This window comes from Oryctolagus cuniculus, chromosome 12 (assembly GCF_051225735.1).
Source record: "Oryctolagus cuniculus isolate XC-2025 breed Fujian yellow rabbit chromosome 12, ASM5122573v1, whole genome shotgun sequence".
NCBI lineage: Eukaryota > Metazoa > Chordata > Mammalia > Lagomorpha > Leporidae > Oryctolagus > Oryctolagus cuniculus.
This window is the reverse complement of record NC_142878.1, coordinates 18,180,436-18,205,424: the sequence shown is the minus strand read 5'-3', so window position 1 is coordinate 18,205,424 and position 24,989 is coordinate 18,180,436. Positions and strand designations below refer to the sequence as shown.

The following is a 24,989-nucleotide window of genomic DNA, read 5'->3' as shown; positions in this document are numbered from 1 at the left end:
ACTGGTTTACTCCCCATATGCAGCCAGGGTTGGGCTGAGGCCAAAGCCAGAAGTCAATCTGGATCTCACACATGAGTGACGGAACCCAATTACGCGAATCATCACCATTGCCACCCAGGATCTGCATTAGCAGGAGGCTGGAATCAGGAGCTGGAGCAGGGAGTCAAACCCAAATACTTCTATGTGGGATATGGTGTCTCAACTGGCATCTTAGCCACGGGGCCAAACGCCCACCCCTGTGAAATGCTTTGATGTCCTTGTTTTCAACTTAGATTCTGTCTTACGTAACAGAAAAACCCCGGGGCACCCTGATGGTTGTAGAGAAGGAAAATTGGCGTAAGGGATGTTTGGTTAAGTGAAAAGTAATTGAGGAGAGGGATGGAGAGCGGTGCCACCCTGGGAAAGTGGCCCGAAGGTAGGTTCCACACCAGAGCCTGCAGCAAGGCGCTGGCCCAAAGGGAATGCACCATCCTACGGGGAGCACAGGAAATAGCAGCCAGGAGAACAGAGCGCAGCTCGAGAGAGTTATGGGCGCCTTTGATGTTCTTGTTTAAACTTCGAGACTTGAAAAATCGCCAACAGGAACCAGAATTCGATTCACATATTCACGTTGAGATGTGTTCTGAGCTTCCCAAAAGAGGGTGTCGTTAGAGAGGCAGGTACAACCCTCTCCAACTCCTTCGAATCGTGTGTACCCACAGCCTTTGCCCAGGGGCCCAGAGCAGGGGAGGACCCTGGCATGGAGAGGGCCAGGAATGGAGCTCACCACGTGGGAAGAGAGCAGCCAAGGCGCTGGGCTGCAAGGTCTTGTCTTTCACTTAGAGAAACAAACAGCTCTTTTTTCTGCCAGGAACGTGGAGAACGGTTTCTGTGAGAAGGAGCACCAGCCGTTTATGGATTGCTAGGACTGTGAATAGCGTGGTTCCACGGACAAGGCCGGTGCTTTGACAGCAGTGGCTTCTGTTCGTGGCACCAGGCTGATTGGGTTGGGCAGGGGAACGGAGGCTCTGTGGCGTGCAGGAGCTGCTGTGCCAGAGGAGGTTCTGTGTTCCTGCCCTGCCACTTGGACCAGGAGCTGGCTGGCTGTTTCACATGTAGGCAGAGACGGAACACAACTTGGAAGCGCATTTCCCTTGCACTCTGAAAGACTTGCTTGCACAGCCTCCCTTGGTTGCACGTGTCTGTGAGCAGGGGTCACAGTGTGGGGCGAGGAAGGGTGGGGGTCCTCCGTCAGCCTCCCTGGGGTTGGCTTGCTCGCTTGGAAGTAGCTACGCACGTGAACTGATCCCTAAGAGGGTAACACCTGGGGGCCTTTTGGAGGGGGCTCTTGTTTGGGAGGAAGCAGGCACCAAGCCTTACAGAAACCATCATGTTCCACGTAGCTATTTACCACGTGGGCTGTGTGCTCTGCCGTGGTGCACAGCTGTCACTCCTTACTTCTCATCAACTTTTGGAGTCTTTTTCCTGGTGCAGGGAGCACCTCCCCTCCCCCCAGCTGGTGTCTTAGTTGAAATTCCATTTGCCCCACACCTGGGAGAAATGACATTTGAGCCCCATACTCCACCTGTCTCCACAGTCTGATTTACACTAGGAGGGACAGGCGTGTGGTGGAAACAGCTGAGTAAGGAAGTGAAAAAGCCCCGGTCTAGGATGTACTGACTGGTTTATCAGGGAGCCTTTTTATTGAACTCAAACATGACATCCTAGTTTAGAGTACTGGTTCAAGTCCCGGCTTCTCTGATTTTGATCCAGTTGCCTGCTAATGTGCCTGGGAAGGCAGCAGATGATGGCCTGAGTACCTGGGCTCCTGCCACCCACATGGGAGACCTAGATAGAGTTCCTGGCTCCTGGCTTTGGCCTGGCCCAATCCTGGCTGCTGTGATCATTTGGAGAATGAACCAGCAGATAGAAGATCTCTCTTTGTCTCTCCCCTACTTCTCTGTGTCACTCTTGTCTTTCAAATAAATAAATAAATAAATAAATCTTTTTTTTCCCTAAAAAAGACTTCCTGCTATTTTTTTTTTAAATTTTATTTATTTATTTGTTTATTTGACAGGCAGAGTGGACAGTGAGAGAGAGAGAGACAGGGAGAAAGGTCTTCCTTTGCCGTTGGTTCACCCTCCAATGGCCGCCGCGGCCAGTGCACCACGCTGATCCGATGGCAGGAGCCAGGTACTTCTCCTGGTCTCCCATGGGGTGCAGGGCCCAAGGACTTGGGTCATCCTCCACTGCGCTCCCGGGCCACAGCAGAGAGCTGGCCTGGAAGAGGGGCAACCGGGACAGAATCCGGCGCCCCGACCGGGACTAGAACCCGGTGTGCCAGCGCTGCAAGGCGGAGGATTAGCCTAGTGAGCCGCGGCGTCAGCCTTCCTGCTGCTATTTCTATGTGGATGATTCAACATGACTCTCTAGGAATTACTGTTGTGTGTTATATGGTGTGTGTAATCTTAATGGTACATATTGTTCCTTGTTTATAGAGCATATAATCCCCACTCTGGTAGAAGATTCTCCAATTGTAAAATTGTTTGTGAAAAATGTAAAGGATAGCTAGACATTTTATCCTGTGCCAAGTGATTTGAATGCTGGCATGCAAAGCATTGTATAAGTTTTAGTACTTTTTTTTTTATATAACTACAAGAATCTGTAGGACCACGGGGAAGGAGATGAAATCCTTCATTGATGGTGCCATCTTTGCGCCTCCTTATTTGACACTTGTTTCAAAAACTGCCAGGCTTCTTTTGGAAAGATTTCTGCTGGCCTTGACATTCTTCAGCCAGCCCTTGTGGGGAGCAGGTAGCACAACGGATGTCTTCCTACCTGACACGGGGGCTTAGGTGCTCCACAGTAAGCAGGTGTCATTGGAATAGGCAGATTGGAAAAATTGCTGTGTTTTCCGATTTTATTTTTTTAAATATTTATTTATTTATTTGAAAGGTGGAGTTACAGAGGCAGAGAGAAAGGCCTTCCACCTGCTGGCCCACTCCCCAAATGGCCACGATGGCTGGAGCTGGGCTGATTTGAAGCCAGGAGCCAGGAACTTCTTCCAGGTCTCCTGAGTGGGTGCAGGGGCCCAAGAACCTGGACCATCTACCGCTGCTTTCCCAGGCACATTAGCAGGGAGCGGGATCCGAACTGGAGCAGCTGGGACTCGAACTGGCATCCACCACAGGTGGTGGTTCTACCCGCTGAGCCACAGCGTCAGCCCTGTGTTTTCTGATTTCTAATACCCGGGCAAACGGCACAGAATGCTCCAGTAATCAGGCACCCAAAGGCTGCTAGTGGCTGAAGATTCTACCCACTGTGCTTTGTGGAAGACGTCAAATCCCCGTTCTACAGAAGCGGCACAGGGCTCCAGGCGCGGCTCATCTATGTGCAGCACTGATGCCCTTTTCCGTGTGATCCGTTAGAGCAAAGATAAAGCTGGAGTATTAGGACTTCGGGACAATGGGGCTCACCTGAGGAGTGCAATGCTGCACTGTGCTGGGGGGTGGGGGGTGGGGAGGAGTCACCAGGTTTGCTCTGAGCACCCTGGGGTGAGTGAGTCATGTTCTGTGTCACTTGGGAGGGAGTGAGCCTGGGCCCCACAGCTCCCTCTTTTGCTCCTCGGGATGTCTTCTCAGGTGGCCCGAGGCTCTGTCTCTGGCCTTTGAAACAAGAGCTCTTTCAGATATGACCCTGGGGTGCTTTCCCCGCTGGGAAGCAGGCTGTCCTGGGAGACTGCAGGAGAGGGCTGGAGAGACAAGCCTTTCGTCCCATGCCTGGTGGTGCGCCTGACCTGGTCCCCGTGCAGTGAGAGGTCAGGCCCGGTGCAGGCTACAGCGTCCTGTCCCTGCCCTCCTGGGACTTCGCGCTCTTTGCTTGCTCCTTTCAAATGTTTTGAAGACAAAGTGGTGCTACACTTCAATCATTTCAGGATTCAATTAGGCTCCAAGTATTTACTGTTTACCTACCTTCTGTCTAACTCCATGCTGTGCTCCTCTGGTTCTTCATTGAAAATTATCCTAGCTTTTAAAAGAACTTGAGAGGAGGAAGAATTAGAAAATAATGGGGCTGGCATTGTTAAGCTGCTGCCTGCAGTGCTGACACCCCGTATTGGAGCACTGGTTTGAGTCCTAACTGCTCTTCTTCCTATTAATGCATCTGAGAAATTAGCAGAGGAGGACCCAAGTGCGTGGACCCCTGCCATCCATGTGGGTAACCTGGATTGAGTTCCAGGCTCCTGGCTTTGGCCTGGCCATTTCAGGAGTGAACCAGCAGGTAGAAGATCTCTCTCTGTTGCATTGCCTTTCAAAAAAAAAAAAAAAATCTGAAAATAGCCTGGAATATTCTGGAACTCAAGCTTCCACAAGTGGCTGATGCCCGAAGGTTTTGTGCACAACAGAGGCAATGGTGCACTTCATGGAGGACGTCGGATCCCTTCACATTTCCCTCCCTCGCCTTGCGTCCCAGGTGCAGAATCAGGTCAGTGTCAGCGGCTTCCTTTGGGTTAGTAATGGGCTCTGACTACCTTCTATGTATTCATTGCTTTATTCCCTTATATCCTCAACAAATATCTGAATGCCTTGCACGTGTGAAGAATTGTGCTGGGTATGGGAGAAGGGTGCAGTGAGCAGGGAAATGCTTCCCGGAACCCTGAGCTGCCTTCTACACAGAGACAGCTGCTGTACATCCAGTTAGACACTGAGTGACCTGACTTGCATCAGGTATGACGTATAAAGGCAAAATGCATCCTCTGGAGCTTATGACAGAGGGTTTGGAGAACCAGGGGAGGGACTTAGGGTGAGAGATGTCGGAGCTCCGTGAGGAGTACTGAAGTCTCACTGTAGGCCCTGCGGCTTCAGCTCCCTGCCCCCTGACATCTTCCCCGGAAGGGAGATTTTATTCTAGACTCTCCTCTGTCCTTTGCCCCGCCCCATTCGAGGACACTTTCCTCTAATCGTCTCTTGAATCTGACTTTCTCCTCGCAGGTACAGTCCTGATGGCTTTGCTCCAAGGCAGCTGCCAGGATTTCTCTATAGGGTCCAGGTGTCCACGTGCAGACTCGAATCAGTACCCCGTGGAGGCCACAGGGGTGAGTGATGAGTAAGGCCAGTGAACCGGCATCCAAGTCTAAAGGAGAGAAAGGAAAGGGTATGTTACTTTGTTTCCTTTTGTTGTTGTTGCTTATTTCTGTTGTTATTTGATTTGGCTTGATTTGGTGTAATGGGTTTTAAAGCAGGAAGTCATTAACTCCAGCTGAGTGCTGCCCTGAGGGAAGACAGGATCAGAGTTGACAGTTCGGATTTCGTTTTTAAAAGGGAAGCTGGGAATGTGCGCGCTCATGTGAGCGTCACTGGTTTTTGAACGTTGGCTGATTATTCACACGTATTTCACCCGGCTTTGCTGGCCCCCCTACATGTGGCTTTGGGTTATCTGTGGCTGGGAGACGGCTCGCTTGCACCCTCCGTTTAGGCTTTTGGAAAGTAAAGGGTGGAGTGTCTGGCAGGTGATTTCAGTTTTGTTGTCAAGTCCTTCCACTGAAAAGCGAGCCCGTGGGTTTGTGTAGGAGTTCGGAGTGTTGGAAGGCGGAGAGAGGTACATAAGGGAGAAGAACTCAGCTAACGTGGAAATGTAGTAGATTTTAAATGCGGCAGATCCTAGCGAACACGGTCACTCCTCGCCAGAGCGTGCGGCTGATGAGCATGGTTTCCTGCACGGGAAATTGGAATCTTCATATTCCATGTATTTTTTGGCGAGATATGGTTATTTATGAAACAAACGACTTGGGCCTTTCAATGGCATGGTTCTCCCTGAAGCAAGGGGCTTCCAGCTGTCCCGCCATTCCTCCTAAGAGGTCCTCAGCCTGCACAAGCAGCTGTGTTTGCATTGGGAGAACCAAATCCAGGTACCCCTCGGAGCCAGAGGAAACCCACAATACAGTCAGCATCTAAGGATCTACACCAGGATTGGTGAGTAGGTGGCATGAATGCCACAGACACAGGTCTCTCCTTGTCCAGGGCAGACATCACTGATGTGCAGCTGTTTGCGACCAAACAATGACATTTGTAAAAGTTGTGATGTGTTGTCTGACTGGCAAATGACAATAAACACTTCGGTTTTTTTTTTTTTGTATGATAGGAGATGTATTACCAATCCTAGCCAGGTTTTTCCAGTGGTCGTAACATGTACCTGGCATCCGGGGTACTTACTAGCTCTTAATCCTTGGATTAGCTGGGTATCGACTTGGCAACATGGCTCCATTTGCCCCTGTGAGCAGAGCACTGTCACAGCCCTGTTGCTTACGATCACTCCACACTGGAGAAGTGAGCCCTGCCCACCTGAGGTGACTGCTTTTTCAATCACATGTATTGGCCTGTTTGGCAGTTTAGCTTTTACTCCTATCTGAAGTCAGACCGTTGGTCTGCAACTCTTGGGCTATTTCATCATGGATGCTAATTTCAGGGTTCCATGGGGAAAGAAAGGAAGGCAACCTTGTTTCCCATGTTTGGTGGCTTAAGCCCCCGAAGGTTTTCCTTGGAAGACTGTCCTGTACCTTCCCAGGAATATTAGGTGTGATGGGATAGAGGTAAGTGTGATCTGTTTTGGAAACAGGACTCTGCGTCTTGTTAGGTGGTGTTTGCCATGTATAACCACTGGCTAATTGTTGAGTTACTGAGTGGCCGGTAAATCCTGCAGAGTTTTAGATGTGATTACAGGGTCACAAGGGAAGTCAAGGTCACTGAGCAAAGTGACCCGTTTAACTGTCAGTTGGGTTTGTGTCTAATCAATAACCAAAGCAAACAGTTTACACGCACACAATCCGGTATGACCGAGAGACATGTACTAAGCTTTCACCACTGGACATCTGGAGATTAAAGTTATACAGAACTTGATTTCTGTCTTTGGAACCCCTAGCTTCTCACTAGACATGTGGAACTTCTGCACAGAGAGGTGACCGCTTGAGAGAGAACATGTGAATCTGTAGACATCTGTGTGGGATGGGTGCGGGGAAGGATCCGTTTCCAAGATCCTGAGCCCTAGGAGGAAGCAATCCGAAAGGAGAGATTTGGGCAGCCTCCCAAGCAAGGGTGGGAGTTGATCAGGATGAGTTGAGATGGTGGGAGTGAGTGGAAACCACAGAGCTGGAAGAGGCTTTTCTGGAGTTTAGAGGGAAAGGAGGAGATATATTTGCCTGGAAATATAAGGGTTCATGTGTAGTATTACAGAAGAGGCTGGAGAAATAGGCCAAGGCCATACTTGAGATGCCCTTGAATTATTCTAGTCCATGGCACTGGGAACTTCTTATGGTTTATGGACAACCTCTAATGATAGGTTAATCTTTTTTAAATGCCCTCCAAAAGCTATCCGTGTTGTTTAGGAAAAACTGGAGTGGTGGAAGGACTAGAGGTAGGTGACGTACGTAGGAGACATTTAACTACTCTTGTAGTTGTAAGATTTTTATTTATTTTAAATCTAAGAGCAAAGGAACAAGTTGAATACCTCTTACTGGGATAAGGACAAGGCCAGGCAGTAGGTATTTTCCGATTGTACGTTTTCTTTTCGGTTTATTACTTGTGAAAAATGAGAATGACTGGATTTAGACTGCTGTGGCTCTGATCTGTGCAGACCTCTGGATTACAGCTGGGTTTAGTAATGGGTGAGAGACGCCCTCATTTCCTGGAAAGCCCTCTGAGAGTGGGAGAGCTTGTGCTGGTACATCTCTGCACCCTCAGGGCGGGGAACTGTTGGTGCTGAGCACTCTTCCCTAAATAATTGAAAGCCATTAAAGAGAAAAGTGGATAAACAACAGAACGGACAGAGGAAAGATTCGGGAAGAGAGTAAAAGGTGGTCCCAAGAGACAGGAAGGGGTCCCTACAGTCCCTCAAGCGGTGGAAGCTAGAGAAGAGAGACAATCGCTGATGGACGGTTTTCCAACTTTATAACGACGTGAAAATGATGCACATTCAGGAAACCATCCTTTGAGTTTTGACTTTGATCTCTTCCCAGTCTAGCACTTTGCCGTCTGATCCTCTCCTGTGATGATGGGCAGAGGCGCAAGCATGGCGTCTGGGCCGCCCCGTCGTCCCAGGGAAGTGACGGATGCTCTGCCGTGTGCTGTGTTGCTAAGCTATGGTGTTGGGGAGGTTCGTTGTGTTAAATGCACTTTCTCGACCTGTAATACTTTGCTTTTACACTGGCTTATCCGGACATAAGGCCATTGTAAGTGGAGGAGCATCTGATTAGCATGTCAAGGCCATTGTGTTAGAGGTTGCAAGGTCAGAGCTCGGTCTGCTTGCCTTTAACGGGGATTTATCATAGGGATTCCAGGGAGCCTTACGGAAGACAGGAAATGCTCTCCCTGTAGTTAATCCTTGGTTATCTGGTCAGCTGTCCATTTAATAAACAAAAAGATAAGCATTTACTCTGAGGAAAAAGAAGTTAGGATGCCTGGGTTGAGGAGCAGTATTTGCAGAGGCGTGAATAGGTACATAAAAGCCAAGTGTCAGGGCACTGCAAGTATTTAGGAATTGCTAGAGCAGCGAAAGTCCCAAACTGGCTGCCTGCACAAGTGTAGTATTTGGCTGAAACCGAGTTTTATTTTATGTTTAAATTTATGTTAGCTCTCAACGCTACAATTGAATCGCACACACAAATACCTGTTTCATTTATCAATTACTAGGTAAGCAATCATCCTCAAGCCTAATGATTTAAAACTTAACCCTCGTATTATCACCTCTCTTATTTCTCACAGTTCTGGGGCTGGCTGGGCTCAGTGAGATGATCCTTATTTGGGGTCTGTTAAGTGGTTGCTGTCAGAGGATGACTGGGATTGAAGAGGACTTCAATTCTCTTGAGAGCTTCTCGCCCACGTGTCTGGTGGCCAATGGGTCCGGAGCAGGGGCTGTCAGCCCACATGGTCTCTCCATGCAGCCTGGCTTTTTCACCACATGACTACTGGGTTCCAAGAGCAAGTGTCACCCAGGCGGGGATGTGGGCACTCTTCAGTTTCTTACTGCATCACTGCTAGTCAGTGCTGGGGGCTGAGCTGTGTCTTCTCCAGGTTCACATCTTGAAGCCCTCACTCCCAGGGCCTTGGATTGGGATTTGGGGGTAGGGTCTTTTACAGAGTTAATGTTTTAAAAAGATTCATTTATTTAAAGGGCAGAGTTACAGGGAGGGGAGAGAGGGAGGTATGGAGGGAGAAAGGGGAAGGGTGAAATCTTTATTGTGGGTTCACTCCCCAAACGGCTGCAATGACCAGGGCTGGGCCGGACTGAAACCAGGATCCTAGAACTCCACCCAGGTTTCTCATGTGGGTGGTAGGGCCCAAGTACTTGGACTATCATCTGCTGCTCTCTCAAGTACATTAGCAGGGAGCTGTATCAGAAGTGGAGCAGTCAGGACATGAACTGGGATGCAAATGGGATACAGGTGTTGCAGGTGGCGGCTTAACCCTGTATACCACCACGCTGGTCCTTACAGAGGCAATTAAGTAAAAGGGATGTGTTAGGGTTGGTTGTAGTCAATATGGTTGATGACTTTATAAGAGGAGATTTGGGCATGGAGAGACACCAGACGTGCACACAGGGGACCATGTGAGGGCACAGGGAGTGAGAAGGCAGCTGGGGAGAGGGTCTCAGGGAAGAGACCACATCTGCCACCAACCCTGGTCTTGAACTTGCAGTCTCCAGAATTGTGGGAAAGTAAGTTTCTGTTGTTGAAGCAGTCCAGTCTGTGGTATATTGTTATGGTAGCTCTAGAAGATAAATATGAGCAGTTATCATATAACTAACATAAACTAATATCCACAGAATACGAGGAAGGAACTCTTCCAGTCAAATCATTTTGGGAGTTTTAAAAAAATTTACTCATTTATTTGAAAGGCAGAGTTCCGGAGAGAGCGAGTGAGCCATCTTCCATCTGCTGGTTCATTTCCTAAGTGGCTGCAATGGCCAGAGCCGGGCTGAAGCCAGGAGCTTCATCAGGGTTTCCTACGTGGGTGCAGGGGCCCAGGGACTTGGGCCATCTTCTACTGCTTTCCCAGGCTCTAGCAGAGAGCTGTCTTGAGCTGGCGCCCTCAGGGGATGCTGGCCCTTCAGGCCGGGGCATTAACCTGCTGCACCACAGTGCTAGTCCCCTGGAATATCGTTTTAAAACTACTACATTTCAGGTGCTCAGCTTCTGTTTAAAACATCAGAAGATGTAACAACACAGAGATGATAATGTGTGTCTATGTGTATGGGAGTTTTATGAACTGAGAGCTATAACACTAGACAGGCATGTGGTGCCTGATTAACATACTTGGAATATATTGCAAGGGTTGTGGGGCGTCCTTTGTCACAGAGGGAGTGCTTGTGTGCCTCCCAGGTTCATATATTGAAATCCTAATCCTTGGTGTATCTGTATTTGGAGATGGGAGACTCCAAGGAAATAATTAGGGTTAAATGAGGCATAAGAGTGGGGCTTTGGGTTACTGTCCTTATGAGAAGGCACTCAGCAGTTTCACCCAGTGCGCACACATGGAGGGAGGGCCGTGTGTAGATATAGTGAGACTAACTTTGTCTACAAGCAAAACAAGGCCCACCCCAGAAACTCAATTGGCCAGAATCTTTTTTTTCTTTTGAGTTTCTATTATGTTTTTTTCTTTTTTCCTTTCACTTATTTATTTGAAAAGAAAAAAAAGAGAATGAATGAATATGTCTTCTAGTCTCCCATCTGCTGGTTTATTTCCCATGTGCCTACAATACCTAGGTCTGGGCCAGGCTCCAACCAGGAGCACAGAACTCCAGCCAGGTCTCCCATGTGAGTGGCATGGACCCAACTCCTTGAGCCTTAACCACTGCCTCCCAGCGTATACGTTAGCAGGAAGCTGGAATTGGGTGCGGAGCTGAGCTTGGACCCAGGCCCTCCAGTATGGATGCAGACATCCCAAGTGGCATCTTATCCCCTGCGCCAATGACCCATCCTGTTTGTTCTTTTTAAAATTTTTTAATTGACAAATCATCATTGTATATACTTAGAGTACAATGTAAGGTTTTGATATATTGACACATGGAATGATTAAATCTGTGAATAGATCCCTCACCTTGGCTACTCTTTTCTGTGGTGGGATATTTGAAATTTCCTCTAAGAAATTTTGTTATCTACAATACTCCTAGATTACTATGAACAGTGCTCACTCTGCCATGCAGTAGCTCTCAAAAGTGTATTCCTCTTGTGTAACCGAAACTTTGAACCCTTTGGCCAATACGTTCCCATTCTCCTTGGCTGCCTCCCAAGCTGAGTTCTTGATCTCAGATCTCTAGTCTCCAGGATTGAGTGGCTTATAACAGAATTTTACTTTTTCACAATCTGTGGTATTTTGTTACGGCAGTCTGGGCAGACCAATCCACCGCTTACGAGTTTTGGGCCCTCCCTGCCCTGAGTCTCTCGTCATCCACCCGCCCATCTATCTAGCACTCTGGTGGCAGTGTGACAGGTGTGGTGCACGTTAGCAGCCTGAGGCAGGGAATCCGGCTCAGCAGTTCTTTCAGTAGTTAGGTGATGAACAGGCATTTATCAGAGTTGGATATTAAGTCAGATGTCAAATATCCTCCAAAGATCCATGTGTAAAAGTGTAGTTCCCAAAGTCTTCTGTTAATGGTACTTAGAGGGTAGGGACTGAATTCAATTGTGGTGTTTTTAGGTGGGGCCTTTGGGAGGTGATTGGATTAGGTTGGGTCATTAGGGGGAGCCCATATGATTACATCCTGATGGCTCAGTAAGAGGCTGCATAGACACCCATACCCGCTCTGGCCATGTGATGCTCTGTATTGGCTCTAGACTCTGCCAGCAAGAACAGCATCACCAGAGGCCAAACCAGTGGGGCCTGCCAGACCATGGACTGTGAGCCTCCAAAAATGGGAGCCAAAATAAACCTCCTCCTTTGTACAGCTGGTTGCCTCAGGCATTTCATTGTAGTAATAAAAAGCATATTGAGGATAGGGGAAGCAGAGAAAGAGTTACTAAGTAAAATTGCAGTATCTGGTGATGAGAAAATCGGTGCGGCAAATCCAGATGGAGACCACTGAGGCCCTGTGGAGGGGGAGATTTGCTTGGCAACTTTCCAAAGCATCGTTTGTTGACAGAAATCTACAATGGTGTGAAGTCATACAAAACACCCATGGGGATGGGGTCCAGAACTGAGAGCCCTTGATTTCACGCTCTTCCTTCTAGGGTAGGTGGGCAGGTTCTGTTTAGGTGAAGTGATTGGCAAAGGGCATTTTACTGCTTTTCTGTTTACTTCTTTGCCAAGTTGATCCCAAGCACACTAATACCTGGGGAGTAGCTGGGTGTCCAGCTGGGTGGGCTCTGACCCCACAGACACACCTAAGATCAGAGATGGAGAGGAGCCTCCTTTGCCTTTGTGGCTGTCAGCTGGCCAGATATGAACCTCCTGACACCCCTATCCTGTAGGTGTCTTGGTTGGCTTTGTTCTCAGGGGAACCTGTTAATAAGATTCCACCGCAAAGCAACTATGATGGTAAAACCAGATGTGTGGGACAAATATTTAAACAGGGAAAATGGATTAATTTGGAATGTGTGATCATTCCAACAAGAGGTAATGTTGACTTTTACTTTAGCAATACTAGGAGGGGAAAAAACCCAATGAGTAGAATAGACAAGATTTCCATGGAGAGTTTACCTCTCAAGGAAAGGAAGCCTAGTTTAGTGCATTGAGTAAGTCATTTGCATACAAACAAAACATTTATGGGCTGAGGCTGTGTGAAATCCAGGAGTCACTTTTCTTCTGGGCAAAGCAGCCTGCCTTCCACTGCATCTCTCCTGCATTGAGGCTGCCTGCCCTTGAAATTTTAAAAACTCACATTCTCTCATTCAGACACCATTTCGGACTTTAAGTAAGTCTTCCTCAAACACTGGAGTGCAAATTAAGGAGGAAGAAAAAAAATGGGTGCTAGGAATTGACAAGACTTTAAGTGCAAATGAACGCACCTGTTCTCACTCCGTTGCCATCTCCCTTGCTGTCTCTCTGCTGCTGGAAGTCCTGAGCTGGGCACTTTGCCCTGGGTCTCCACGAACACATCGCCAGCCAGAGAGTGGTCTCCTTCTAGGTTGGAGCTCTGGCAAGCTGCAAATCTGCTATGTTGTACATGGCAACTCAACGGGAAATTTTTCTCCCTAAAAGATGCCCAGAGATGGTGCGTTTTGATTTAAAGGGGGGGGGGGGGGAGCCTAGAATTTTTTTTTCCACTTAAGGTTGCAAAATCTCCCAATGGTGTTGTGCATATCCAGATATGCTGCTGGTGTTTTCTTGGCCTGACCCTTCAACTCCTGGCCCAGCATTTCCATTCCCGGACGTGAAGGAGAACACCGTCCATGATTGTTAGTCACCTCTCTAGCACCCCTTGAACCTCTCCCCAGCCCCCCCCCCCCCCGCCTTCCTCTTGGATCTGTTTAAACATTTCAGCTCAGCGTGCAATGTGTCTGAAAATGGCTCTGATGTAATTACTTACAATGATACCTCTCTGCTGAAGCCTGTAATTCCCTCTTGATTAAGATGGCGATATTGATTTGGCTGGGATTGCATGCAAATAAACCGTGACACCGGGAGAGGTGTAGCTTTTCAGCCTGCCAGTGTGTCTATGATTTCAGTTGAGTAGTCAAGTTGCCCTTGCCCATATGGTTTGACTACAGCATTTATAGAGATTAATAACTGTCTCCTAGGCTCAGATGGAAACCATAGCCATCAAAAGTTCTCATCTGGAGCCTTTGTTTAGGTTGTGCCTATCAACTCCCGCCATCTCTGCTCTTACATTTATCAGAGTAATTAAAGACAAATGGGCTCCCTCAGCCGGACTGGCTGTCAAAAGGTCATGGCACTTCAGAAGGAGACAGGTGGAGGAGGGGACAGAGAAAATATTTTGAAAGCAATGGAGCGATTTAGTAATTGACCACCACAAAAGGGTCTCTGCTGCATTCCCCAGGCATGCATGGGTGAATACAGTCTTGCAGCAAGTGGCTACCAGTTCACAGTCCTTTGCAACAAAATTTGCAGCTATGGACCCTTCCGAAGATAAGGGGAAAAAAATGCTTTGAGAGAATGTAAGTATAGCTTCTGCCCCAACAGATTTTCTGTTACCTGGAGTTCCTGTGTGAGAGACATCTGGCAGGATCGAGAGCAAATCTGTGGGGCAATAGGTTGGCAGGGAGTCCTCACAACATTAATTTGGAAAGCGCAATTCAAATAAAAGTTGATGTTTGAGTCAAAAGGAATTCTTTAATGTTCCGAATTAAAGGACACCAAGGGGATATGACAACTAAAGGCAATGCTTGACCCTACACTGGACCCTGATGTGCTAGACGAAAAAGCACCTGGCTCCTGGCTCCTGCCATCGGATCAGTGCGGTGCGCCGGCCGCAGCACGCCGGCCGTGGCGGCCATTGGAGGGTGAACCATCGGCAAAGGAAGACCTTTCTCTCTGTCTCTCTCTCTCACTGTCCACTCTGCCTGTCAAAAAAATAAAAAAAAAAAAAATGCTACAAAGGACGTAATTAGGTCAACTGACAACTGTAATGGGGACACTGGATTAAATAAAATTACTGCACTGATGTTAAAATTGCTGAAGACAATGCACAAGAGAATGTCCTAATTTTGGGAAGTATACATGATATACCTGACTTACTCTTAAGTGATTAAAAATTACATGTATATGGTACTTGTCTGTCTATTGGGAAAAAGAGACAAAGAAAAATGTTAAAGTAAAATATTAATAGTAGGTGAATCTGATTAAAGTGTATGTGGATGCTCTTTATTCTTGCAGTTTCTTTGTACATTTAAAATTATTTCTAGATGGGAAACAGAAAAAGAGGGAGATTGCTCTAAAGTTTGCCCGACTCAGAACTCTGACCCGGAGCTGGCGTTGAGGTTAAGCCTCTGCCTCTGCCTACAGCACTGATGTCCCATACAAGCACCCATTCGAGTCCCAGATGTTCCAGTTCTGATCCAGCTCCTTACTAAGGCACTTGGGAAAGCAGTGGAGGACATGCTTGGGCCCCTGCCACCCACAAGGGAGACCCAGATGGAGTTCCTGGCTTGTGGCTTTGGCCTGGTCGACCCCTGGCCATTTCAGTGAATTGGGGAGTGAACCAGTGAATGGACAATTTCTCTCTCTCTGTCTCTCCCTTTCTCTGCCTTTCAAATAAATGAGATAAATCTTTAAGAAAAGGAAAAAAAAAAAACTGACCCAAAGCTTGCTCGACTCAAACCTCTTTTGCTGTGGGGTAAGAAAAATCTAGACTTTGCCCTCTTGCTGTCATTGAATAAGTGTTAGTGTGCTACTTCCCTCCTGCTTTCCTTTCTACACTGAACTGGGGAGAAGGCACCAAATCTTATTTGTGGATGAGATTGATGTTGAATTACTCCAGACGCACTGCAGAGCAGACGTATCTTGCTAAAGTCGAAGTCGTGACCAGGTGAAAGGACACTGATTATAGATGTGTGTGCACGCGCAAGTTGATTTTGCTTCCAGGAATGTTTGAAGCCCTTTGTCTGTTCTTCCTCTCTCTCTTCTCTTCAGCAGACTTCTTCCCAGCTGTGAGAACTGCCTTCACCCAACGTTGGTTTTCTTGCTTGGTGTCCTGGCTCCAGCACTTAGAAATCCTTGTGTGCGTGCTTTGTCCATTCTCAAGTTCCTCTTTTTTCGTCATGCTTAATCTCAAAATAGAACTTCCCTTCATTCTGCTAATCCACCCGACTCAAACTTTACATACTTCAACCAAACAAAGCCCTCAGATGACTTTTATATTCTTCCTTTTAAATAATGTGACTTTTTGTAACTTATGAGAATAATGCAAGTTTATATAAAAGATTTGCTAAACACATGAAGGAAAATGAATAAATCACTGATAATCCCACCACTCAAGACAACCACTGTTAATATTGTGGTATAATTCCTTTCCTGTTTTTCTGTGCATACATTGGGTATGTGTGTATAGATTTTATATGTAAGATTTTTTTTCTACTTTTCATTGTGATGTCACTAAGCATTATTTAAAAATACAATTTCTTTTTTAAAAAATTATTTATTTGAAAGGCAGAGTTAACAGAGAGAAGACACACACACACACACACACACACACAGATCTTCCTTCTACTAATTCACTCTGTAATGATTGTATCGGCTGGGGCAGGGGCAGGGGCAGGCTGAAGCCAGGATCCTGGAATTCCATTTGGGTCTCCAACGTATGTGACAGGGACCCAAGCACTTGGGCCATGCTCTGCTGCTTTCCTAAGTGCATTATAGCAGGGAGCTGGATCAGAAGTAGAGCAGGCCGGCGCTGCAGCTCTCTAGGCTAATTCTCCACCTAGCGGCGCCAGCACACGGGGTTCTAGTCCTAGTCGGGGTGCCAGATTCTGTCCCGGTTGCCCCACTTCCAGGCCAGCTCTCTGCTGTGGCCTGGGAGTGCAGTGGAGGATGGCCCAAGTGCTTGGACCCTGCACCCCATGGGAGACCAGGATAAGCACCTGGCTCCTGCCTTCGGATAGGCGTGGTGCACTGGCCGCAGCACGCCAGCCGTGGTGGCCATTGGAGGGTGAACCAACGGCAAAAGGAAGACCTTTCTCTCTGTCTCTCTCTCTCACTATCTACTCTGCCTGTTTAAAAAAAAAAAAAAAAAAGAAGAAGTAGAGCAGTGGGAACTCGAACAGGTGCCTGTATGGAATGATGACATCATAGGTGGCAGTTTAGCACATTGTGCCACAACACTGGCCCCAAAACATGATTTTTAACAGTTGCATGATTTTGGCTACATGGCAAGGCCTTCAGCTGATATCTAGCTGCTGTTCATTATGGTGGCTATATGTAAGTTTATTTACACCTTCAGTCTAATTGGTTGGTATCTTTGTTAATGATTCATTGGTCTATTGGTTTTGGTTGGTTGGTATGTCCATTCTTTTTCTTTTCTTTTTTTTAAGATTTATTTATTTATTTGAAAGTTCCAGAGAGGCAGAATTAGAGGCAGAGAGAGAGAGAGGTCTTCCATGCGCTGGTTCACTCCTCAAATGGCCGCAACGGCAGGAGCTGGGCTGATCCGAAGCCAGGAGCCAGGAGCTTCTTTCGGGTCTCTCACGTGGGTGCAGGGGCCCAAGTGCTTGGGCCATCTTCTACTGCTTTCCCAGATGAGAGCAGAGAGCTGGATTGGAAGTGGAACAGCTGGGACTTGAACTGGTGGCCATATAGGATGTGGGCAATGTAGGTAGCAGCCTTACCCACTACTCTATAGCACAACCCTAGTATGTCCATTTTGATTGGTGTATTCATTATAATTATAAATTTATTGGTGGGGCTGGCACTGTGGCGTAGCGGGTAAAGCTGCTACGGATGGAAGACCTCTCTCTCTCTCTCTTTCCCTCCCTCCCTCCTTCTCTCTCTGTGTAATTCTGACTTTCAAATAAATAATAGATCTTTTAAAAAAAAATTGATTGGTGCCTTTGCCATCCCAGGTGTTAACTATTTTACATACTGCCTGTGGTCATACCATCTCGGAGCTAACCTTTTCCCTATCATTGGACATTTAGTTTTTTTTTTTTTAATTCATGCTACAAAATCCACAAAAAAAAAAAAACAAAGAAAAACTAAACACAACCATTTTATAAGAATGTCTTTGTAAATGGTTGGTAATTCCTCGGGTTACATTTCTAGAAATGCAATAACATGTTGATGATACACTAATTCCAGCACTTTGATGCATGCTGGCCTTAGGAAAGGCTGGATTCAGTTATGATAGACTTGCCGGAGGAGGACACGGCTTCCACCAAGCCCTGTAAGCCTGAATGTTATCGTTTGAAAAAGATCTTTGCCAATCTAATGGTGGCAAAATGGTGTCTTGTTTTAATTTGTATTTCTTTTGGTTATACTTTTAATGTGAGCATTTGATGACTTTTTTAGAACGAGCTCTGCCATTTCCCTCTGCTCACTTTCTGTTCCACATTTCATCAAGGCTCCCAGGCCTTGTCATGAATCTCTCTGTGTGTGTGACAGCTGTTCGCTCACTGATTGCCAGCTTTGGTTTGGCTACTTTCCTTGGCAAAACTGGTGCCGCTTTTTCCTTTTACAAACTCAACTGCGGGCCTCCTAAGACAGTCTTTTGCTTAAAAATATTGCTTTTGTATTTGTGTTTGTGGGTGAGTTACGTTGTAGGGTATTTAGGTTGCTTTCTGTAAAAGTGTTGCTGCCTTACCTGTAATCCAAGTTCTCCCAGGGCAAGGCCTTTGCCTGTTGTTTTTTTCTTCCTATTTCTAACTGACACAAATTTTACATATTTTTGGACTATCATGTAATATTTAAATACATGTATATAATATGTAATGTTCAAATCAGAGTAAATATCTATCTCATTTATCAATTATCGATAGTAAAAACATTAAATTCTTCTAGTTTTTTTTAAAAGAAAAATGTACAGGCCATTATCATTTTCTATACTCATCCTGTAGTGCAATAGAACACCAGAACTTTTATCTATAACTTTGTATACATTAATCAGCCTTCCCACTCCCCCCCTAGCCTATGAAACCTGTTAACTTCCATCAGATCAATTTTTTCAACTCACATATGCGTGAGATCACACGATGCTTGTCTGTCTGTATCTGGCATATTTCACTTAACATAATGACCTCCAGTTCCATCTACGTTGTTGCAAATGACAAGATTTCATTCTTTTTAATGGCCAAACAATATTCCATTGTGTATACACACCACATTTTCTTTACATATTCATCTACTGATAGACACTTGGGTTATTCCCATTTCTTGGCTATCTGAGTAGTTATAAACATGGGAGTGCAGATGTCTCTTCAACAGGTTGATTTCATTTCCTTTGGATATCTGTCCAGTTATGGGATTGTTGGATCATATGATAGTTCCTATTTTTATTTTTTGAGGCAAGTTCAGTCTGTTTTCCACAATGGTGATACAATAATTTATATTCCTTTGACTATTAGTAGAAGTACAATAATTGTTTAGAATTGATTGATTATGAACGTCTCTGTAACAAACCACCCTTAAATGCAGAGGTTTATAATGCATTAGTATTTCTCATGGTGTGTGTGTGTGTGTGTGTGTGTGTGTGTGTGTTTTACCTGGGCTGTTTGTGCTTGACGTCCCTCACGCAGTAGTAGCTGGGTGGTAGAAGAGAGGAGAGTCCTTCGATGGCTTAGTGGATGAATGTACTAGATGGCCTCCGGTCTGCAGGAATGGCTTCTTGAATGACATAGCCGGAGTAGCTAAGGGCAACCAGGATCTCGGTTTCTCTCTCTTTTCCATGGCCTCTGCCCAAGGCCAGCTGCAGCTTTCTCAAAGCATGGCACTCTGAGCATGTCTGAACCTCTTCCTGGTGGCTGACTTCTCCCAGAGCAAGCACTGCACAGAGACGGGGGCGGAAGCAGAGTTCTCATTTCTCATGACCTAAATTTAGAAATCCTGTGCATCACTCCAGCCGCGTACTAGTTCTGCAAGGGGAGTCAGAGAGTCTCAACAGTGAGAGCTCAGATTAAAGAGGAGGAGATTACATGTGCGTGAATTCCGGGAGGCCCGGCGGCGTGGACATCTTTGGGGACAAGCTGTCACACGTTCTCGGCGTTGATTGTGTCAGGTTCATATTTAATACTCAATACATGCTTATTGGATGAACAGCCCGGCAAGTGGACATACATTGTTTTCTGAAAAGCCATTTAATTTTTAATTTCCTTTGCTGGTGGGGAGGGTCAAGCGAGTGAGCCATGAAAAATGAGACTTTGGCTTAGCAGCAGTCTCATCCTGGAAGAGTAAGCGACCTCGAAGAAACTCGCTTGTGGGTGTAAATATATCCTACTGACAAGTGGATGTTTCATTCCAAGACCACTACCCTGGGTTATCTAACCAGCTTTCCTATTTGCCTTCTTTCTCTGCTTCCGAGCAGGGCGACATTGGCAGTGATGTCAAATCTGCCGTCACACATTCTGTTGCTAAATGTTGCAGAGTTATTACCCAGCCCCTGCATACGTTGTATAACTCACAGCGATGGGAAGTTGGGTGTTGGTTACAAGGGCAGCTTATCTGGTCAAGGGAGACCTTGATCTCAAGGTTTGTTTCTTACTATCAGTTAGGGGCAGGGGCAATTACTGTGTCTGGTTGAGTCACTCGGAGATGTTTTTGGTCAAGTCTGCTTTGGGCTAAAGTGTAAAACTGATCCATTAATTTCCCATGCAATGACCACTTACCCTGATAGCATCCAAATGGAAAACACATGTTGCTTTAAGATATCATTAATTTAATTAAAAATTATTGCTTATTTGCTGTATGTAAGATTACACCACATTCTTTGCAGAAGCTTATAAGAGAGGGAGAGATAAGACACACATACCTAGATACCAGGCAGCCCACACTAGGGGTCATATAAATGGCACAGATTAAAATGTCACAGGATTTCAGAGAAGGAAGAAATTACTCAGACTATGGTGGCATTTGTTGGCTTCTAAGCAGTTTTGATAGTGAGATGATTTTGTCCAATTTTCAGAGCAAAAAAACTGTCTTCACACAGAGTCCCACACAACTGAGAAACGAATTGAGCTTTTTCTGGCAGCATTTTTTAAAAAATATTTTATTTATTTACTTGAGAGGCAGAGTTATAGACAGAGGGAGAGACAGAGAGAAAGGTCTTCCATCTGCTGGTTCACTCTCCAAATGTCTGCAATAGCTGGAGTTGGGCCGATCCTAAATTGGGAGCTTCTTCCAGGTCTCCCACATGGACCCATGGGCTGAGGCACTTGGGCCATCTTCCACTGGCCATAGCAGAGAGCTGGATCAGAAGAGGAGCATCTGGGACATGAACTGGTGCTCCTATGGGATGCCGATGCCGCAGGCAGAGGCTTGACCCACTATGCCACGGTGCTGGCCCCTTCTGGCAGCATTTTCTAAGCATGCTTAGGTGACATGGGGAGACCAAAGAAAGTCAACCTACTCCATGCCCTCTCAACAGAAGGCAGACAACCAGAGGAGGAGCCTTCGTGTAACCCCACAGAAGGCTGTCTCATGTCCTCTCCACTTGCGCCAGTATGGGCAACCGCAGTAAGTGTGGTGGTCTCTCTGCTGTAGGCTTGCAGGTCCCCACATGGCTGGGCAGCCCCGGCAGAGGAACAAGTCCAGCACACGTTGGGAAACAGTCAAATGTTCATTTGAGAGGCGTGGAGCAGCGCCTGTCCATTTCCACTCCTGAGATGGCAAAGGTCCTCCCCAGGGAAGCAGTTCATGCAGGACAGGACGCTGGCCAAGTCCCAAGAATCTCACTCCCTTCCCCCCAGCAGGGGCTGGCTTCTGACGGGTTGAGGGGATTTGGAAGGGATTTGAGGTGAGTGTGGTCGTGCTGTTTCAGTTTCTAGGAAATACAGCCATCCTTTCCGTTGGCCTTTAATGTGAGTCTTACACAGAGCATCTTCCTGGCCCGAAGCTCTCAGCACAGGCTCTCAGCATAGCCGCCGGAGCCTTGGGTTTTGCGCTTCCTCCCTCTGTTGCTAGCGGCCTGAATTCCGAGTGGGAAGCTGGGGGCTTGGGAGGTCAACCTCTGGCTCTTGTATTGGCTGATGCTCAGGAAGTTCAAAACCCAGCCCAAATCCTGACTCATCAGGTAATTGCTTTTCCTTCCTTATCTGTCAAGGCTGGAGGAGACTAGGCCTCCTTTAACACTTGGTGAATGACAGAATTACAGGGGCTTAGGAAAGGACTTGCAGCCAGCGACTGGCTGCTCAGGAGCCACACTTTGGAATTGTCACCTAATCCCACCTGGTGCACATCAGGCTCTTCGGAGGGAGGCTGAAAAGCAAGAATCCCACAAAGCAGGGACAAAGGAATGTGCAATGAACTCCCTCACAAACCAGGGATTTGATTAATCCCAATGGAGTCACGAATCTGACTGTGGCGAGTTCTGTCTGTGGTGTGCTCCCTGGTGCTGAATGCCTGTGCTGAAATGGAAATCCTCCTGTATACTGAGTGTCCTGCTCAGGCCTCATCACACTCTGACTGTTCAATTTGCAGCTGAGAAAGGAGAACGTGTTTTTACATTGCATCCAAAATAAAAGCCTTGGTTGCACTGTTGGTAGCTTTTAAAATACATATATGAAAGATAAACTTTTCCAGTGTTAAGGAAACACAGATTTTTTTTGGGAAAAGATTTATTTTAGAGGCAGAGTTATAGAGAGAGGGGGAGAGACAGAGAGAGAGGTCTTTCATCTGCTTATTTACTGCCCAAACGGCCACAATGGCCAGAGCTGCACTGATCTGAAGCCAGGAGCCAGGAATTTCTTCCGGGTCTCCACATGGGTGCAGGGGCCAAGCACTTGAGCCATCTTCCAGTGTTTTCCCAGGCCATCAGCAGGGAGCTGGATCAGAAGTGGAGCAATCAGGACTCAAACTGGCACCCAAATGGAATGCCGGCACTGCAGGCGAAGGCTCAGCCTATTATATCATAGTGCCATAGATCTTAAGTAATGGAGCTAAACAAGTTCACCTACAACAGAGGTAGGTGATCTTCTCTCAGTGATAAAGACTAATTGTTCAAACTGAAGTTAGCTAATGTGCAGAAAAGTGGTATGGAAAGCACCAAGAATGGCATTGTTTGCCCAACTGGGCGGTTTCCAGAGCTTCTGATCCAGCAAATCTATGTTGATGGCCAGAAAGCAGAGTCATAAGCAAGCATCTTGGGAAATTCTCATACACAGAGTGCACAGAGAAGCAGAACATAACTCCAAAGTGGATTTTGATCTTCTATGCAAAAATGCCAAGATGGAGATTCAGATCCCAGGTAGCTTAAACCATAATCGGGATCAGTCCCTAAAATCTCACCAACATTCTCCAAGTCAAGCAGTCTAGTAAGGGAATGTATTTGGCTATTAGCTACAGAAGTTTGAAAAGTGGTGGCTTAAACCAAAAAGCAATTTTTGGAAGGTTGAGGGGTGGGAAGTGAGCAGTCTTGAGGTAGGCAATCAAGATAGAGCAGGTGGAATGGTGTCTCCTCCCCACCCCCCCACCAAAAGCTATGTCTATGGCCAAATCCCTGGACTTGGGGAATGCTGCTTTATTTGAACAAAGATTCTTTGCAGCCATAATCAAGTTAAGTATCTTGAGCTCATCCTGGATTATCTGAGTGGGCCCAGCTATCAGACAGACAGACAGAGGAGGTGGCAATGTGATTACAGAGGCACAGCCTGGAGAGATGTGGCCACACGTCCAGGGGAAGCCATCAGAAGCTGGAAGAAGCAAAGAAGGGAGTGTCTCCCGGAGCCCCAGAGGGAGCACAGCCTGCTCAGTTCCAGACTCGCAGCCTGCAGAACCGTGAGGGAGTGCATTTCTATTTAAGCCATCAAGTGGACAATGGTTTGTTACAGCAGCTCAGGGAACTCATCCACCAGCATCAGGATGGAGGCTCCAGCAGCGAACCTTTCTCCTCTTTCTGCTCAGCATTCTTACTGTGGACTTGCTGCCTGCTCTCTGTCTGCTCCAGGAAGAAGAGGGAAGAGCAAAGAGAAAGACACGGGCTGGTTTAGTTTGCCCCTATTTTAAGCGACTTCTCCGGAAGCCTCACTGCTATGGTTTGAATGTCCCCTCCAAAGCTCAGGCTCAAATGTACTTGCCACTAGGATGGCTTGGGAGGTGGGAATGTTCAGAGCAATTAAGGCTGATATTTCGGGAGTGCATTAGTTTCCATGGGAGTGGCTTTGTTATAAAAACGAGTTGAGGGACATTGTGGTGTAGTGGGTAAAGCCATCCTTGCTATGTCAGCATCCCCTATGAGGACTGGTTCACATCTTGGCTACCTCACTTATGATCCAGCTCCCTGCTAACGGCCTGGGAAAAGCAGCAAAAGTTGGCCCAAGTGTTTGGCCCCTTGCCACTGACGTGGGAGATCCAGGCGAAGCTCCTGGCTTTGGTCTGGCTCAGTTTTGGCTGTTGCATCCATCTGGGGAGTGAACCAGCAGATGGAAGATCTCTGTCTCTCCCTCTTTCTCTCTCTGAAACTCTTTCAAAATAAATAAATAAGCAATAAATAAATCTTAAAAAATCCCATAAAACAAGTTCAGCCTCCTGTTTTCTGGCTCTGTCTTGTTCCCACAGCCTTGCCGTGTGATGTCCACTGCTGTGTGACAACACAGCCCCTCACTGGATACTGGCACTCAGTCTTGGACTTCCCAGCCTCCAGAATGATTGTAAGAAATCCTTTCTAAAAGTTAATTAATTAGTTAATTTGAAAAGCTTAGAAGGTGGGGGGGATCTAGTTGCTCACTCCTAAATGCCCTCAATTGCCAGGGCTGGGCCAGGCTGAAACCAGGAGCCCAGGACTCAGTCTAGGTCTCCCACGTGGGTAGCAGGGACCCTAGCTCTGCTGCCTCTACAGGGTGAACATTAGCAGGAAGCCAGCATCAGGAGCAGAACAAGGCCTCAAACCCAGGTACTCTGATATGGGAAGTTGGGGGGGAGGGGGTTATCCCAAGTAGCCCCTTAACTGCAATTCCAAATGCCCACCCCTAAGTTTTTGTATGAGTTCAGTTACCTGTGATATGCGGCTTTCTGTTACATCAGAAGGAATGCACTAAGAACCTACACAGACGTTTTCTATTGACTCTCTGACCAGACTGCCACCCCATGTGCAAGGGATGCTTGGGAAAGCATTCTTTATTTATGTTGGGTAAATTTTGACATCCAGCAAAACTGGGGTCTTTTTAGCAAAGGGGAGGATGGGTGGGTGAACACTGCGGAGGCAGTCAGAAAACTACGTCAAGGCGGGGGTGTCCAACACAGTCCAATGTCCTGGTGACTCAGCTCTTTGGTGCAACCTGAACAGAGACAGATTGGCTGGATAAAGATACCTGAGGACACTAGTGAGGAGCAGAGGTTCCCTCTTGACCAGTCCTTGGTGATCAGTATTTTAATAACTTTATCTCATCCAGCAACATACGGTTAGGGAGCTTCTGTGACCTATTG

General features: G+C 46.9%; 1 long non-coding RNA gene across 6 annotated transcripts in view; it reads left to right on the top strand.

The window, feature by feature from the left end:
- The first annotated feature begins 4,308 nt into the window (after window positions 1–4,308).
- The window catches only part of LOC149122958 (uncharacterized), a 106,023-nt gene continuing 85,342 nt past the window's right edge, over window positions 4,309–24,989 (top strand). Inside the window, exons 1-3 of one of the 6 annotated variants that reach the window (XR_016217750.1) lie at window positions 4,522–4,703; window positions 4,968–5,130; window positions 24,123–24,214. This is a non-coding gene — a long non-coding RNA (uncharacterized LOC149122958). The other 5 variants (XR_016217746.1, XR_016217747.1, XR_016217745.1 and 2 more) reach the window with 5 other exon arrangements.